We start from the raw sequence: 18,841 nt of genomic DNA, 5'->3' as shown, positions 1-18,841 counted from the left end.
CCGATACATCCAAGCGCATATACCTCGACGTAATTGGCAGACTCAGTCCCCCCTCAGATAGGGGTTGATGGTTGGCCCCGCTAGGGTGGTGGGACCACTCTCGGGGTCCCTCGATGCCGTTGGGCCCCCCCACTTTCTCCTCTCTGGGTGGTGGTCGTGGTCAGTCCAGGGCTTCAGGCGTTCCATTTCCTCTCGTCTCCCCCCCCTCTTGCTTTGCTCCCCTCTCTTTCTGGGGCACACGTAATCGTTAACATCTATGTCTCGGACTACCGGCCTGCCTCTTTAACCCGCGATCGGGGCAAATCGGGACCCAGGGCTACTGCTAGGGCTCTCGACCTTCTGTCCCTGGCCGGGCGTTTCGGCCGGGAGGATGCCCAGCCTCTGCAGGTCCTGCACCTTCTCCTTCCTGGAGCCTGAGAAGGGTGGAGGCGGTCCTGAATTAGGCCGACCTGGCGAGCATATGTCGACGGTCAGCAGCGGAGAAGCGATTAGAAACGAACCAAGCAGGAAAGTAAGGAGTACAGCCTGGTAAGTCAAACTTATATCCGGCAAGGGCGCGAGAAGACTACCGCAGACGCCCTTAGAGCCGCGTAGAGGGGGTGAGTAAAGAGAAGGGGGTCAGGTGTGTAGATAAGTGAAGTAGGTTTTGTTAGTTGTCTTCGTAGGTGTTGTTGCAGGTTTATGGGAGAGAGCTACCGTCGTACTCCCCAATGGCACCGTGAGTGATAGCATGTATGACATGTGATCGATACGAAGTCTTGATACTCCCACTGTCTCGGATTTGGTCAACCATGCCTTGTCTCGCCTGCCAACGGCTTCTGCTTTTGTGTGTGTCATCCCATCGTATCTCCATTTGCACTATATAGTCATACCCTTACCTTCAACGCTGGTTCCCCGCACTCATTGCTTGTTAGTTGGCCCATGTTGCGTGCGCTTCCACTTCACATCACGCTGGTTGTCGCGGCCACGCTGTCCTCTGTGTGTGTGTGTGTGTGTGTGTGTGTGTGTGTGTGTGTGTGTGGTGTGTGGTGTGTGTGTGTGTGTGTTGTGTGTGTGTGTGTGTGTGGTGTGTGTGTGTGTGTGTGTGTGTGTGTGTGTGTTTATTCCCCTCACAATTAAGCAGGAGCATGTAGGAGGATAAAAGGGCTGCGATGAAGGTCACAGGTTTGACCGATTCCTGCTCAGAAAACCCACCTACGACGCGTTGCAATATGTCGCGTCACTTCCCTCCACCCTCCTGGGTTCCCCTGCCTCATGCTGGACATGGACTCCCTTCTCCCACAGTCAGCTGCCCTTAGCTTGTTCTCATCTCTCCAACGAGTTATTAAGCTCGCCCCTTACTCCTTCAACGACCATCCTGATCCCCCACTCTAGCCCTACCTCTGTCCCCCAACTTTCCCTCCTGTCCCCCTCTCTGACTCCTCCTGTCCCCCTCTCTTCCCCTCTGTCCCCCCTCTCCCTCTGTCCCCCTCTCACCTCTGTCCCCCTTCCCTCTCCCCTCCTGTCCCCCCTCTCACCTCCTGTCCCCCTTCTCCTCTCTCCCTCCTGTCCCCCCACTCTCTCACCTCCTGTCCCCCCTTTCATCTCTCTCTCCCTCCTGTCCCCCCTTCTCCTCTCTCCCTCCTGTCCCCCCTTCATGTCCCCCTCTCCCTCTCTCTCGCGTTCCCCCCCTCTCCCTCCTGTCCCCCTCTCGCCCCCTCCTCCCCCCTCCCCTCCTGTCCCCCAGCTTCTCCCTCGTCCCCTCCTGTCCCCTCTCCCTCTCTCCCACTCCTGTCCCCTTCTCCTCTCTCCCTCCTGTCCCCTCTCCCCTCTCTCCCTCCTGTCCCCTCTCCCTCCTGTCCTCCCCCTCTCCCTCCCCCTTCCCTCTCCTCCTGTCCCCCTCTCCTCCCTCCTCCCGTCCCCCTCTCTCGTCCCCCCCTCTCCCCTCTTCCTCCTGTCCCCCCTTCTCCTCTCTCCCTCCTGTCCCCCTCTCCCTCTCTCTCTCCTCCTGTCCCCCCCCTCTCTCCCCCCTTCCTTCCCCTCTCCCTCTCCCCCTGTCCCCCCTCTCCCCTTCCTCTCTCCCCTCCTGTCCCTAAGCCCATGTCTCTCCCCCACCAGGAGGGTGGACCAGGGGGTAAAGACGAGGGTCCTGACTGTGGAGAAGTGAACTCTTAATGACTTGTTTTACTGTGTGTTTGTGGTCCAGGAGGGTGGACCAGGGGGTAAGGAGGAGGGTCCTGCCTGTCGCAGAGCCTCCTACCATCTCACCCTGGAGGGTCCCAGTGCTGGGGGGGCTGTGGCGATGGCTGGAGGACGTCACTTACTGGCCATCTACATGCTCTGCTTCATGTAGGATAAACACACACACACACGTGGACACACACACGTGGACACGCACATGCACACAAGCATATGCACGTACCTATGCATGTACGTATGCACACACAAAAGCATGCACGCAGGCATATGCACGTACTTACGTACACACACATACATCTTCACTCACTCTTTGCTGCTCTCAAAACTAAATCTCTCTTTAACACCCTGACCCCCTCTCTCCCCTAGCCTGGGAGTCGCCCTCGGATGCTTCCTTCTCTACTTCCTGTCCCGCCGACGCGGGATTGGCCAGCGCCATCCAGACCACTCCCTTTCCTCRGAGAAAGGGCAGGACCTGCTGGGCTCCTCGGCGACGCCGCAGTCACCTAGTAGCGGCAGTTTGCTGTCGGAGGGGTTCCCATTAACGGAGAAGAGAGGAAATGGAACGCTGCTACTGACACACCACCACGGCAACGGCAACGGTGGTCACCACGGCAACTACGGTGTCGCTGGCGGCAACGGCGGCTGCGACGGTAACCACGGCAATGGCGGTGGCCACGGCAACGCCGGCTACGCCAACAACGCTAACTGTAACGTGCAGATGGCAGCGAGCGCTGTGAATGGGCTGAAGCTTCACGTTCAGGAGATGGTGACGGACGAGAGGAGGGGGGGAGAGAGGGAGAGGAGGAGGCCGGAGGGAGGACAGGGGGATGAGGAGGACGAGGGGCTAGGGGAGGGGTTGGGGGGACTGGAGCARGAGTTAGCGGGGTTTGCGTTGTTTAAGTTACCAGCACCATTAGCTCAGTGTGAGGAGAGTTCTATCTGATACACGGTGATAGAGGCATGACCAAGATACACGTGTTGAGAAACGAGACATATAGCCTGCGTCCCAAAGGCCACCCTGGTTCATGAGCACTGCACTATATAGAGAACAGTGTGTCATTTGAGACGCAACCGAAAAGAGAGACATTACTGAGCTCTTCTCTGTCTATTGCTGAACACAGATGAAACAGGGATGAAAAGAGAGACATTACTGAGCTCTTCTCTKTCTATTGCTGAACACAGATGAAACAGGGATGAAAAGAGAGAAAGGGTGGGATGAGGAGATAAAACACTAGTGATGTTATACACATACAAAAGCCATACTCTTTCTCTCTCTCTCTTTCTCCATCTCTCTCTCTCTCGCTTTTTCTCTCTCCATCTCTCTCTTTCGCTTTTTCTCTTTCTCCCTCTCGCTGTTTCTCTCTCCCTCTTCTTATTCTCTCTCTCTCTCTCTCTCTCTCTCTCTCGCGCGCGCTTTTCTCTCTCTATTTCTCTCTCTCTCCCTCACGACCTCTCTGTCTTTTTTCTCTCAACAACCAATCCAAGTCACAAAGGGGTCCCAGAGCCACACCGTGCCCAGGCAGACTGCACCGATACTGGGCGTGATGTGGCGAGAGGTCAGCTTCTTACACCAAACCTCCAGCAGGACACTCAGACTGCTATTAATGAAGGCTGTGCACACTTTTGGGAAAAAGGTAGAAAATCAGGACACAGCCCTGAAAATATGGATCTGTCTCAGACCTCTCAGATGGACTGTAAGTGGCTGAGCTCAGAGGTTAGATTAGAGGTCAACAGTTTAAAGGTCATGATTGAAAAAGAGAGTTCCTAAATATAAAGACATGAACTGGAGATCCAGACGGAACGTTAAGACAAGAAAGAAAAGAAAATAAGAAAATTGGAATGCCGGAATTACATTTTGGAAAATTCTGGAATTTTCAGACTGGGAACATTCCTTTTTGGGAAAACTGAGAGGGATTCTGTTATGGAATTTCAGCCTCACCTGATTGAACACCCGCCATTTTGTTTCTCTGATTGAGGGCATTTTTCCCAAATAACACCTACTTTTGACCAGAGCTCTATAGGTCACAAGTAGTGCACTATGTAGGAGATAGGGTGGCATTAGAGACGGGGGTTTCAATCAAAACGTCCTGTATGTTTTTAATAATAATAATAATAATAAAGCCTTTTAATATAATGTAACTAGACGATGTTGTTTTACAGTTACAGTAGAAGTTGGAGACGACTCCATAAAAACAGAATGATGATTTTCACAGTACATATTTAGAATTAGTGGTGACTTGAGTAACCCTGGAGTTCCTCGAGTAACCCCTGGAGATCCTCGAGTAACCCTGGAGATCCTCGAGAACCCTTGGAGGATCCTCGAGTAACCCCTGGAGATCCTCGAGTAAAGCCCTGAGCGCCTCGGCTAACTGAATCTCATAGCCGGAGATCCTGAGTAACCACCTGGAAGATACCTCGGAGCTAACCCTGGAGATAACCTCGAGTCAACCCTGGAGATAAACCTCGAGTAACCATGGAGTTCCTCGGGTAACCCTGGAGATCCTCGAGTAACCCTGGAGATCCTTGAGTAACCCCTGGAGATCCTCGAGTAACCCTGGAGATCCTCGAGTAACCCTGGAGATCCTCGAGTAACCCTGGAGATCCTCGAGTAACCCTGGAGATCCTCGAGTAACCCTTTTTTGTCAATGGTTCATATTTGCACCATCGGTTAGTTGAGGGGTTCTTGGAGGAACCTTTAATAAACATGTGTCAAACTCCTTCCACAGAGGATCGAGTGTCTGAGGGTTTACGCTCCACCATTGTACTTGATTGATGAATTAAGGTAATTAATTAGTAAGGATCTCCCTTCACCTGGTTGTCCAAGTCTATATATTAAAAAAACAGCATACACTCAGCCCTTCCATGGAATGAGTTTGACACCCCTGCTTTAATGGTTCCTGTAGCAACGGGTTCCTGTAGCAACCGGGAGTGGAGGCGTGACTTAGTAGGGGCGTGGCTTTAAGATCTATATATTTTTTGTCCACCTGTGAGATTAAATGTCATTCCTGTTCATCCGTTCTGTTGTATTGTCATCACATGTTACGGTTGTAAACACTGACAGTTTTGTATCTTCAATGAGGCTAGCAGAGTTCCTCAACAGCTTTACGCAAATCATCACTTTATTACTGTATGGAATCAGCAATGTTAATATTAGAATATGTAATACACATACATATTCAAGGAACATGTTAATTTGCAGTGTACAAACTTTACATGATGAACAGGAATGACATTTACACTAACGGGTGACCAAAAATAACTATCTGAAAGCCACGCCTCCAATAAGTCACGCCTCCAATCTGATAGACTGCCACCTCTACAATATATTATTAAAAAGGTTCAAAATGTAATCCCTCCCGTCTCAAAAAGTTTGAACCTTTACATATGGGTTTCTCAAAGACCCTTTTCAGAGGGGTTCTTTCAGGAATCTTTTTCAGCTAGAATGGTTCTYCCGGGCACCTTTACATCTAAGATTGTACAGTGGAGTTTGGGGAGGAGACCATAGAAGCACAATGACTAGAAAGGACATTCCCCATTCAAATCAATGGGTTTGAAATAGGTKGACCGGCAGCCATTTAACAAGTGGGATTCTATTTCTATGGCAACRCTGATGATGTCACAATAGCGTAAAACACTGCCGTAGTTGAATGATCATCGGGTTAGAATATGTAGAGCCAGGAGTTTCTCCCGACCAARTTATCTGCCCAGGATAAACTCTAGRCCCCCTTTTTACAGGCTAGGACCCCAGTGTGCGTCCCAATAATACATACTTTTCTCCCGAACACTCGTTCACTACTCCGCACAAATGTAAAAACGTTGGATTGGAGGCATGGGCTAGTGTGAGTTTCCATCATATTACTTCTAAGATAGGACCCATAGAATTTCCCGAGCAGATCATTTGATTCATAGCACCAACAATGCTGCTTTTAAAGGTGGTTGTGGAGGTGGTTAAAGGTGGTTAACACTGCGCGTGGCGGCTCAATCGTAAATATCCTTTAAAATGCAGATTGGGATTTGGATTGAATCCCGGCCTAAGAAAAAACTCTTGAGCCCCAAGTACGGCAWATGTTGAACACCGGCCTGTGGCAGTCAGTTAGGCACAACCATTTGTCAGCTGATTTTGAGTGACAAACACTGCCATCCAATGGAATGACTGCATTTTAAACTACAACCAACTTTTGAAGGTGAAAAGAAACACCAGAATCCTGATTTTGAATAAGAATTACGTTTTTTTAATTCTGGAGAATATTTTGAGAAATAAAGCCTAAGTAATATATCTTATAATGACAGGCACTATAGCCACCAATTTGAATAAGAGGAGGGAGTTATACAAAAAGAAGAAAKAAAGAAAAGAAAGATAAATAGCTAACAGGTTATCTCCAACACTATCATTTACATTTTACATTTAAGTCATTTAGCAGACGCTCTTATCCAGAGCTATCTATCTAGCTATCTATACTATCCACCTATGAGTCTCTGTGTCTGTGTTCCAAATCACACCCTATTCCCTTTATAATGCACTACTTTTGACCAGGATCCAAAGGGCAAAATGGGTGCACTATATAGGGAATAGGGTGTGATTTGGAACACACATAGTATGTATGTATAGAGATGAGCAGCGATGCTATGAGCTTGTATGGCCACTGGGTGGCGACGTCATCCAGTCTTTCAGTATCTTCTTCTTCTAGTAGAATTGGTACACAATGGTACATACGTGGCAATGATAGAACTCTACACTTCTCTCTCTCTCTGTCTGTCTCTCTCTCTCTCCAGAATATTACCCTCTCTTTGAACTCTACTTTAAATACGTATGATAAAGGTGTACAGTACAGATATGTTGGATTCTAAGGATGCTTCCCAAATGCAGCACTGTTCCCTTTATAGTGCACTATATTTGCGCCTTGGTCAAAAGTAGTGAACTATGTAGGGAATAGGGTGCTATTTGGGATACACACTAAGGATTTATCTTTATAATTTATATACTGTATGATGATTAAAAAAAAAATGTGTACATTTGTTTTGAATACCAGGCTCTAACGTGGTAAACGAACATCCGGGACAATCATATTAGTATGATGTGTTACGTTTGGTATGGTTACATAAGAAAGAAGGTTACTTAAGGCAAAAACGAAAGGAGGATGGGTGGGTGTACCTGTAACAGTATAGGTTCCGTCCCTCTCCTCGCACCTACCTGGGCTCGAACCAGGGACCCTCTGCACACATCAACAACTGCCTCCCACGAAGCATCGTTACCCATCGCTCCACAAAAGCCGCAGCCCTTGCTGAGCAAGGGGAACAACTACTTCAAGGTCTCAGAGCGAGTGACGTTACCGATTGAAACGCTATTAGCGCGCACCCCGCTAACTAGCTAGCCATTTCACACCGGGTTACATACATATAATACAAACATCTAGCAACCCTAAAGTTGTGTGTTCTAATCTCATCACAGACAACTTTAGCCTTTTAGTTATTTAGCTACTTTGCAACTACTTAGCATGTTAGCTAACCCTTCTCCTAACCCTAACCTTAACCCTTTAACCTAACTCCTAACCTTAACCCTAACCCCTAGCCTAGCACCTACAGTAGGTGACGTTAGTGTTAGCCACCTAGCTAACATTAGCCACAACACATTGGAAATCATAACATATACATATTGAACATTCATAACATATTGTACGAATTGCAATTCGTAAACATATACAAAATGGGTGAAGGACATCCACAAATGAATATATACAGTACCATACCAAATATAAAATATCGTACTAATTTGAGGGTCCCGGACTTTTGTTTACAATGTTTCTTCTATCCCAGGTTGTGAATATTAGAGATTATTTGTATGTGGGCAACTGTGTGTGTGTGTGTGTGTGTGTGTGCATGCATGTGTGTGTGTGTTTGTTTGGATTGTGATGCTTTCTGTAAATTAAAGGCTACTTACAGTTCCTCCTATGGCATACTGGTCTGTCTGTGTGTCTTACTGGTCTGTCTTTCTGTCTGTGTGTCTTACTGGTCTGTCTTTCTGTCTGTGTGTCTTACTGGTCTGTCTTTCTGTCTGTGTGTCTTACTGTCTGTCTGTCTGTGTCTGTATGTATTTACCGGTACCTAGGCCGGAAATCAATCTAATCGTGGGTAGTAGAATGCAGCTTTTAATATTCCTATGTTCACGGAGACTGTATTCACGCGAAACGCTGTATATTCCGGCTCAATCAGGAATTACCTTTCAAAAAATAATGTATCGTCTGTCCAGTGGGCTGCGCTACCGATAGAATCCGGTCCTTCACATTTTATAGGAAACGTTTATTTAACCAGGTCAGTCTCGTTGGAATAAACTTCTGTTTTAGACACATATTTTTATACGACATAAAGCATTTTATTTCAGTTGCAATAATAGAACAAAAATAGGCACAATGCACCATGGGTCTTCAACCTTTTCTTGTCCAGGCAAACTGGCGACCCAGGGACCCACATCATACGCTAGCAACAAAATAAAACGTATCACCAGGTGAATGCTAATAGACAGCTGAAGTAATCTACATTTTAAAAATGACGAGATTTGATAGGATGTTTAAAAAAAAGATATATTTCGACCTCCCCACGTTATAACTGGAAGAAGACTATCTCCAAACACATTTTCACTAAGAGCAGTTGTTCGGCTGCTTTAACAAAGGTTAGCCATGTTGTTGGCAAACCTGTATGTCCATGTCAAGAAATATTACCGGCTGCCAGCTGCACTTGCCGCTCTGGTAGCCTATTCACAGCTGCTTTGTCAGATACTCCAGTGAGTGTAATTTGCTGAATATTAGGAGTTGCGAAAATAAACTTGACATCATTAGAAAAAATATTTTCTCCTATTTTCTACTGTAGGTACAGTGCATTCAGAAAGTATTCAGACCCCTTGACTTTTTCCACATTTTCTCATGTTACAGCCTTAATCTAAAATTTATTAAATTGCTTTTTCCCCCTTATCAATCTACAGACAATACCCTATAATTACAAAACAAAAACAGGTTTTTAGAAATTGTAGCAAATAAACATAAAAATATAACATTTACATAAGTATTCAGACCTCAGTACTTTGTTGAAGCACCTTTGGCAGCGATTACAGCCTCATGTCTTCTTGGGTATGACACTACAAGCTTGTCACACCTGTATTTGGGAAGTTTACCCATTCTTCTCTGCAGATCCTCTCAAGCTCTGTCAGGTTGGATGGGGAGCGTCGCTGTACAGCTATTTTTAGGTCTCTCCAGAGATGTTTGATCGGGTTCAGGTCTGGGCTCTGGCTGGACCACTCAAGGACATTCAGAGACTTGTCCAGAAGCCACTCCTGTGTTGTCTTGGCTGTGTGCTTAGGGTCGTTGTCCTGTTGGAAGGTGAACCTTTGCTCCAGTCTGAGGTCCTGAGTGCTCTGGAGCAGGTTTTCATCAAGGATCTCTCTGTACTTCGCTCCGTTCATCTTTCTCTCGATCCTGACTAGTCTCCCAGTCCCTGCCACTGAAAAACATCCCCCCACAGCATGATGCTGCTACCACCATGCTTCACCGTAGGGATGGTCCCAGGTTTCCTTCAGACGTGACGCTTGGCATTCAGGCCAAAGAGTTCAATCTTGGTTTCATCAGACCAGAGAATCTTGTTTCTCATGGTTTGAGTCTTTAGGTGCCTTTTGGCAAACTCCAAGAGGGCTGGCACGTGCCTTTTATTGAGGAGTGGCTTCCGCCTGGCCACTCTACCATAAAGGCCTGATTGGTGGAGTGCTGCAGAGATGGTTGTCCTTCTGGAAGGTTCTCCCATCTCCACAGAGGAACTCTGGAGTTCTATCAGAGTGACTATTGGGTTCTTGGTCACCTCCCTGACCAAGGCCCTTTTCCCCCGATTGCTCAGTTTGACCGGGCGGCCAGCTTAGGGAAGAGTCTTGGTGGCTCCAAACTTCGTCCATTTAAGAATGATGGAGGCCACTGTGTTCCTGGGGACCTTCAACGTTAAAGCCTTATTTAGAATAAGGCTGTAACGTAACAAAATGTGTTATAAAAAAAGTAAAGGTGTCTGTATTTAGCAATAACAAACAAGATAAAGATTTCTCATCTGTAACATTACAATGACTCAAAAAACGAGATACAAATGTTTACAACTTAGCTCGCTAGCTAGTCAGCTGACAGGCAAAAATGTGTCTAACAAGCGAGCGTAAAAACGATTGCTCAAAATGCTGTACAATGGCAAAAATAGGACAGCTGTTACAGCTGTTTGTCGGAGTTTAGAATGACAAAAAGTAGCTAGCTAACGTCAGCTAACAGCACTCTCACGTCTCATCGTTAAACAGCCCAAGTGGTGCTGTTGCTATGGATATTCACAGACCCAGAGGATCATGTGTCAGCGCAGGTAAACATGATGAGGAGGGTAAAGCCGGTGAAGCAGCCAAGACAACAACGCTTCATCCTATTTCCCAGGATCGTGCCCCTGGCTAGTTTGCCTGTCTGTAAAGAGAAGGATGGGGCTGTACATTGATCCTGCTGCTCTGATTGGATAGAGCGAAGCTGTCTGCGTTTACTCGCTTCATATTTCACCCGATCACTTTTCATTGCACTTCTTTCAGTTTTCACATGCAACAACTGTAGTTTAGACACTGACCACAACTACTGACCACAATCACAATACTACTGACCACAACTACTGACCACAACTACTGACCACAACTACTGACCACAACCCCAATACTACTGACCACAACTACTGACCACAACCCCAATACCACCGACCACAACTACTGACCACAACTACTGACCACAACTACTGACCACAACTTCTGATCATCATCAAAAAGGTGGGTTTTAACCACGATTTGAAACTATACATTTGTTTACAATTACGATATTGACAAACAATGGAGTAAAACAAGCTTATGTGGGTTCTGCTGGGGTGAAACAGTTTAACTAATCTCAAAAGGAATTATAAATTACAATCTCCATTCATTTACAAGTCCAAAAATGTATGCAGCCTACCAATCCCAGATTTCCCCCTTTAAAATGTATTTTAAATTGAATTTACCGGTAACCACATCTAAAGTACAATTTCTTTCCTTACCTGAGCGTGTGAAGACTACAAGTTCTCTCTCTTCACACACACACATACACACAATGTGTTTTAGTGAATAATCAGGTGTTCTATTGATATGACTATTCACAATGCAATATAGTCAGGTGCCTGTCTAACTTCTTCTTCTTTGGATTTTAATGGCGGGCATACGGACTAATATTAGGTGCATTACCGCCACCTACTGGGTTGGAGTGTGGAGTGTTGGAGTGTGGAGGAGACTACGAATGTTTTAAATTCTGCACTCTACTCCACATGAAATAAATTAGTGCTGAGTGTATTTCAGTTTGTTCTGGACGGAGTTTGAGTGAACTGGGAGGTTGAACCTTATTCCCAAAGTGTCTGCCTTTGATGTTACATGACAGGGAAGAAGGAAGTGATCTGTTATTGTTGCTGCTGGACGGTTGGGACATGAACCAGTGTTGTGTTTATAATGAAGAGAGGGGTTAAGGCCGTTCCGTTGTGGCCTTTTTATTTTTTTATTTTTTGTACAGACGTTTGATGATTGTCTTGATTGTCCTTTGTGGTTATAGTGAAACCAGTGGATGGACGTTAAAGGCCTTCCCTTTTCCCTTCTGTCCATTCCTTTTTGTCATTTGTCTGTGATTTCAGCTATCAACCAGAAGGATCATAAGTCTGGACTTTGAACTTCCCTTCCTATTTTGTCTTGACACATTCTCCATTTCTCTCCACTAGGTGGGAGCACAGTCGTACACTAATTATACACTGAGTGGACAAAAAATTAGGAACACCTTCAAAATATTGCGTTTCGCCCCCTTTTGCCCTCAGAACATTTTCAATTGTGATCGACTGCCTCGATTCGGTCTTATGTAGCAAAATTTGAAGTTGTGTTATTTACATTGGATAAAAGTAGAGACTCAAAGCTAGAAAATGGTATATCATACACTGCAGTTGAGGAACAATAAGAAAGTAATTCTGCTTTGGAAGTTGATAAACTTGTAACCCCACTTTTGAGAAAATGGCCGTTGAATGTTTTGGTACACCTACTGGAGAGCTCGTCTTCGTCTACACCCATTCAGCATCGTTCACACCCTCTTAAGCCTAAGCCCCACCCATCTCTTTAATGATTCCCATGTGAGGCCATGTGCTAAACAGAGTGAGTAGTGTAGTAAACAACCAAAGATTTCAAGACTAAAAGTGATAAAAGTAGTTGTCTACAATAAGGAAAAACTCCAGGTAAAAACACACTTTATCTAGTCCTTGGCCTAATCTGACTTTGGTGCAGGTCGTGTTGTTCTTCACATTACCGTCTCTGGTAAACACACACTATATCAAATAAAATCTACGTTTATTTGTCACATGCACAGGATACAGAAGGTATAAACGGTACAGTGAAATGGTTATTGCATAGTAGCAATATCAGAAACAGGAAGTGTCCAGATAAGAATATTTCATAATTATTAGATGATGCTTACCAGACACACTTGTCTAAATTGATGGGTCATGTGAAGGAAATGCTATAACCACATCTCACTAAGTGGACGGGTCTGTCACGTTCTGACCATAATTCTTTTGTATTTTCTGTGTTTTAGTGTGGTCAGGGCGTGATTTGGTTGGGTTATCTATGTGTTGTGTTTCTATTTCGGGTTTGTTGTTTGGCCTGATATGGTTCTCAATCAGAGGCATGTGTTTGTCATTGTCTCTGATTGGGAACCATATTTAGGTAGCCTGTTTTGTGTTGGGTTTTGTGGGTGGTTGTCTTCTGTCTTTGTGTCTATGCACCAGATAGGACTGTTTCGGTTTTTCACATTTGTTGTTTTCGTATTTTGTAGTGTTCACGTTTATTGTCTTAATTAAAGTCATGATGAACACTAACCACGCTGCGCTTTGGTCCGATCCCTGCTACACCTCTTCAGACGAAGAGGAGGAAATCTGCCGTTACAGGCTCACTATTGTCTAGACATCTAGACATGTACAGATAGATACAATAGATGGCCATAATTACCCTCAGACAAACATGGCTAACTTTATGGGTCATGTAATCACCTAGCGAAGTGGAGTCTTTTGTTTAGACATGTAGCTAGCTAGCTAAACAATGAACCGGCATAATCCCAACTCATACTACTATCAATACAAACATTCTCATWGCTGTAGTATGAATCTGCAGGTAGCTAAAGAGCTAACCAACTAGGTTCAATGTTAGCTAGCTAACATTAGGCTATTACTAGCAATGCAAATGGATTTCTGATTCGAATAGTTACATGGATGAAYGCTTCACGGCAGACTGGAACCATTTAACTCCATGTTGTTTGTAGCTACGTCTTGTTTGGCCAGCACAACGTTTATCTCTTCTCTCTTCCTCCCTCCTCTTTCACCGCCTCCACCCTCGCCCCCGTCTCTCACCCTCTCCATCTCTCTCTCCCCATCCCTCACTCTCCCCCTTCTCTCACTCCCTCCTACCCCTCCATTTTCTCTCCCTCCTTCTTTCCCTGCCTCCCCCTCCTCTCATCGCTCTCCCTCCTCTCTCCCACCTCTGTTGACTCTCTCGCCACTCCTCTCCCCATCCCTCCTTCACCCTCTCTCCCCTCTCTCTCACTCTCCCCCTTCTGTCTCTCCCTCCTCCATTCTCCCTCCTTTCTTTCTTCCTTCCTTCCTTCTTTCCAGTGGTGTAAAGTACTTAAGTAAAAATACTTTAAAGTGCTACTTAGGTCGTTTTTGGGGGTATCTGTACTTTTCTATTTATATTTTTGACAACTTATACTTTTACTTCACTACATTCCTAAATAAATATACACTCCACATATTTTCCTTGGCACACAAAAGTACTGGTTAGATTTTGAATGCTTAGCAGGACAGGGAAATGGTCCAAATCACACACATCAAGAGAACATCCCTGGTCATCCCTACTGCCTCTTATCTGGCAGATAAACTAAACACAAATGCTTCATTTGTAAAATATGTCTGAGTCATGGAGTGGGCCCCTGGCTATCCGTACATTAAAACAACAAGAAAATGGTGCCATCTGGTTCTTAATATAATGAATTTGAAATGATTTATACTTTTATTTTTGATACTTATTTTAGCAATTACATTTGATACTTAAGTATATTTAAAACCAAATACCTTTAGACTTTTACTCAAGTAGTATTTTACTGGGTGACTTTCACTTTTACTTGAGTCATTTTCTATTAAGGCATCTTTACTTTTTCCACCACTCCCTCCCTCTCTCCCCCTCCTCTCATCTCCCTCCCTCCCTCCCTCCTCCACCTCTCATCTCTCTCTCTCCCCTCCCCCCTCCTCTTATCTCTCTCTCCCCTTCCCTCCCTCCCCCTCCTCTCATCTCTCTCTCTCTCTCTCTCCCCTCCTTCCCTCCCTCCCTCCCCTCCCTCTCTCTCCTCTCTCTCTCCCTTCCCCCTTCCCTCACTCTACCCCATTCTTCACTTCCTGTAATCAGAGCAGACAGACAGACAGAGACAGACAGACAGACAGACAGACAGACAGACAGACAGACAGACAGACAGACAGACAGACAGACAGACAGACAGACAGACAGACAGACAGACAGACAGACAGACAGACAGACAGACAGACAGACAGACAGGACAGACCGACCGACAGACAGACAGACAGACGAACAGACAGACAGAACAGACAGACAGACAGACAGACAGACAGACAGACAGACAGACAGACAGACAGACAGACAGACAGACAGACAGACAGACAGACAGACAGACAGACAGACAGAGACAGGCAGGTTGACAAACAGACACAGACAGATTGAAGTTTCAAGTAAAAAAAAATCTATATCCTCTGCAGAATGTATTAAAGAACAAAACAAGGCTCTTAGTTTCTAGAACTGCAAGACCATTGTGTCCAATGGAGGTAAATGGAGGGCCGATTGACTTCAAATGTCCTACGCCTGGTCCTCCAGTCACAAGTATTTAACATTTTAACCCTTCGAAACCGCCCCTATGACCCTCAATTAAGTCACTTCCTGTGATCACAGGAAGCTAAAATTCAATGTGCTGTCTCCTGTGGACACTCTTCAACGATGCCCCGAGTTTCAGGGAGAGAATAAAGGACCATGTTGAAGTTGAATTACCACAGGAAGCTGAACCTCAACACAGGGTATCCATATAAGTTCCTGATTGTTTGTGTGCAAGGACGGTTAGCTAGCTCAATCACATTCATTGATGGCGTCATGGTTACGTGAGGGCTGTAGGTAATGCTTTTCTATGGAAGAAAAGCCTTGCTCTCCATGGGACCAAGTTTTCAGGGTGAAAGGACATTTCACATGGTCACATGTAGGCTTGCGTTCATCGGGAGCATCTGTTGAACGTTCCCATACGTACATTTTGATTCTAGCCTCAAACGTTCTGCCAATGCCACTCAAAAGCCCATTTTCTAAAATGTTTTTCTTTAATAAACTTTATTTAACTAGGCAAGTCAAAAGCCCATTAAGTCTAGTTCAGGCTTCAAGTGAGGCCTACCTTTCTGCCACGTAGTGGGGGAGGGAGACATGCATTAATTGTTCATTGGATTAAGGTTAAGGTTATGTCTAGGGTTGAGGCCCTGTCACGAAGTGGCCCTTTGGGGTGTATATCGTGGCTCCCCCCCTCTCTCACTCTCTCTCTCCCACCACAAGTTTTATGACTTTACGACAGGTCATAAATTCCTGGCAGAGATTCTCTCCCCCTGGTCATGCAAAAAGAGAGGGGAAATAAACCTATGAAACAAAGAGCTCCTCTTTGTTCAACTCCTATTCCCCAAAATTGGAGGATTAAACAATTTTTCTATTTTTGAGAATGTGGGAATGGTCCGTGGGTATTTAAAGAACAATCCTGTCAAAGTTGTTTTATTTTGTGACATCAGGAAGGACGGGAGCACAAAATAACGGTAATAATATAATAACATAACAGAATAACAGAATAATAGCTTTGGAAGTGTACATTTCTCAGTTATTAGTTTTCTACCTGAATATTGTGTAAAATATATGATTGAATATGAAACTATTTGTGAGACGATGTAATGTCATGTTGGCCTTCTAAACAAGATACTTGTTTAGTTATAAAGTTTAACTAGTCAGTGGCCACACCCCCGTGAGCCCAGACAGTATAAAACCCACTTCCTACAAAATATACATTAAGTCAGAGAACGCCGGGACAGAGTCCCTACGTTAGAATGGCTACAATTTTATAGGCCATACAGCTGTAGTTTTGGCTCATGGCTAGAAATGGTTCAACTCTGAGACTATCGATTCACTACAGAAGGAGCAAATTCTAGATCACACCAATTACTAGTCTGCAGCTAGAAATGACGTAAACCTAGAATGAGAATACCGACAACCGCTGAAACRTCTATTCTATGAGAACATTTCCGAATGGTACTCTGAAGTATCCATCCTAACCACCGACAACCACGAAAGACATTGTGACTTCTGGGAAAGTTAACCAGAGACTCTGATGAACTCTACAGGACGATCGAGTGTTTTCAACGGAGAGACAACAACGACATACAAGCGTAAATATGTACATTGCAATTTCTTTCAGAATGAGCGGCCGTTCACGTGCAAAGTATTAGCATGTCTCTGAGTACAATTATCCACTGTGTGTAGTGAATCCATGTTGTCTTTCCCGCTCTTTCTCAGTCCTCAACCCTTTCCTTTCTCTACCAAGCCGTCATATCGGCATCATCCGCTAGGGACTTTTTCTTTGTATCATGTAGTAACCCAAATATCTACTGTTTGTTTGTCATGTATTTCTGTGTGATTACTTAGTTAGTTAATAAATAAATAATTTGTCACGTATACTCCCTCTCCGGTCTCTATGTCATCAGGCTGCTGATTGTCCCGCACACCTGTCACCATTGTCTCACGCGCCTGCGCAACTTCATGACCCTCACCTGGACTCCATCACCTCCTTGATTACCTTCCCTATATCTGTCACTCCCCTTGGTTCTTTCCTCAGGTGTAATTGACTCTGTTTCATGTCGGTGCGTTGTTTGTGTTTTGTGTTCATTGTTTCCTTTATTTATTAAAACTCCCTGAACTTGCTTCCTGACTCTCAGCGCACTCGTTACATAATTAAGCCAATTTGTATATCGCTGATTCATGATTTAGGCAGATATCCAAGGGTTTGCGACGTTCAGTAATGAGAACTGATGAGGTAATAATACATTAATGAGAATGACTAATCGATCAAATATTAAAATATCTGAAGAATTATATCCAGAAAATTATAACTCTGTAAATCTCAACATTTTCTGTGGTGCGCCGACTTCCTAGGTAATTACTGTTTACATTATTAGTTTAATCACGTAATAATTAAACCTATAACTGATTTGATTTAAATAAGTCTTCACATTTAATGATAGTCCAGACACTCCCAGCTCAACCCTAACCCTAAACATAGCTTCAAGTCCACATCCTGGAACAACCCTAAACCTAACTTCATGTCCACTCCCGGCTCAACCTGAACTCCAAGAGCTGAGCCAAGATGTGGAGGGTTAGGGTTATGGGTAGGGTTATGGGTTAGGGTTATGGGTAGGGTTCGGGTTGAGCTGGGATATGGACATGAAGCTACGCTTAGGGTTAGGTTTGAGTTCAGAGTTTTTCTGTCTGTCCGTCCGTTTATATCTCTCTCTCTCTCTCTCTATCTATTTCTCTCCCTCCCTCCCTCTTGTAGGTGTGTGTGTGTGTGTGTGTTGTGTGTGTGTGTGGTGTTGTGTGTGTCGTGTGTGTGTGTGTGTGTGTGTGTGTGTGTGTGTGATGGTGTGGTGTGTGTGTGTGTGTGTGTGTGTGTGTGTGTGTGTGTGTGTGTGTGTGTGGTGTGGTGTGTGTGTGTGTGTGTGGTGTGGTGTTAGAGGTTGACCGATTAATCCGGAATGTCCGATTAATAAGGGCCGATTTCAAGTTTCATAACAATCGGAAATCGGTAATTTTGGACACCGATTTTTGGACACCGTGTTTTTTATTTTTTTTTACACCTTTATTTAACTAGGCAAGTCAGTTAAGAACACAATTCTTATTTTCAATGACGGCCTAGGAACAGTGGGTTAACTGCCTTATTCAGGGGCAGAACGACAGATTTACCTTGTCAGCTCAGGATTCAATCTTGCAACCTTAGGTTAACTAGTCCAACGCTCTAACCACCTGCCTCACGAGGAGCCGCCTGTTACGAATGCAGTAAGAAGCCAAGGTAAGTGCTAGTAGCATTAACTTATCTTATAAAAAACAATCAGTCAATCATAATGACTAGTTAGATAAACACATGGTTGATGATATTCTAGTTTATCTAGCGTGTCCTGCGTTGCATATAATGATGCAGTGCGCATTCGCAAAAAAAGGACTGTCGTTGATCCAAGTGTACCTAACCATAACATCAATGCCTTTCTTAAAATCAATACACAGAAGTATATATTTTTGTTAAACCGCTGCATATTTAGCTAAAAGAAATCCAGGTTAGCAGCAATATTAACCAGGTGAATTGTGTCACTTCTCTTGCGTTCATTGTACGCAGAGTCAGGGTATATGCAACAGTTTGGGCCCTGGCTCATTGCGAATAATTTGCCAGAATTTTTACGTAATATGACATAAATTGAAGGTTGTGCAATGTAA

At 44.8% G+C, this 18,841-nt stretch overlaps 1 long non-coding RNA gene and 1 pseudogene across 1 annotated transcript; both read left to right on the top strand.

Annotated features, from left to right (window-relative positions):
* LOC112075502 (uncharacterized) overlaps positions 1-8,130 on the top strand; it is a 20,965-nt pseudogene extending 12,835 nt beyond the window's left edge.
* Positions 8,131-16,348: 8,218 nt separating this feature from the next.
* Positions 16,349-17,278, top strand: LOC139025741 (uncharacterized). Its single transcript, XR_011477360.1, has 2 exons — positions 16,349-16,754; positions 17,062-17,278. It is a non-coding gene; the product is annotated as an uncharacterized lncRNA (long non-coding RNA).
* The last annotated feature ends 1,563 nt before the right edge of the window (positions 17,279-18,841 follow it).

This window comes from Salvelinus sp. IW2-2015, unplaced genomic scaffold, assembly GCF_002910315.2.
Source record: "Salvelinus sp. IW2-2015 unplaced genomic scaffold, ASM291031v2 Un_scaffold3203, whole genome shotgun sequence".
Lineage (NCBI taxonomy): Eukaryota > Metazoa > Chordata > Actinopteri > Salmoniformes > Salmonidae > Salvelinus > Salvelinus sp. IW2-2015.
This window is presented reverse-complemented; position numbering and strand designations above follow the sequence as displayed.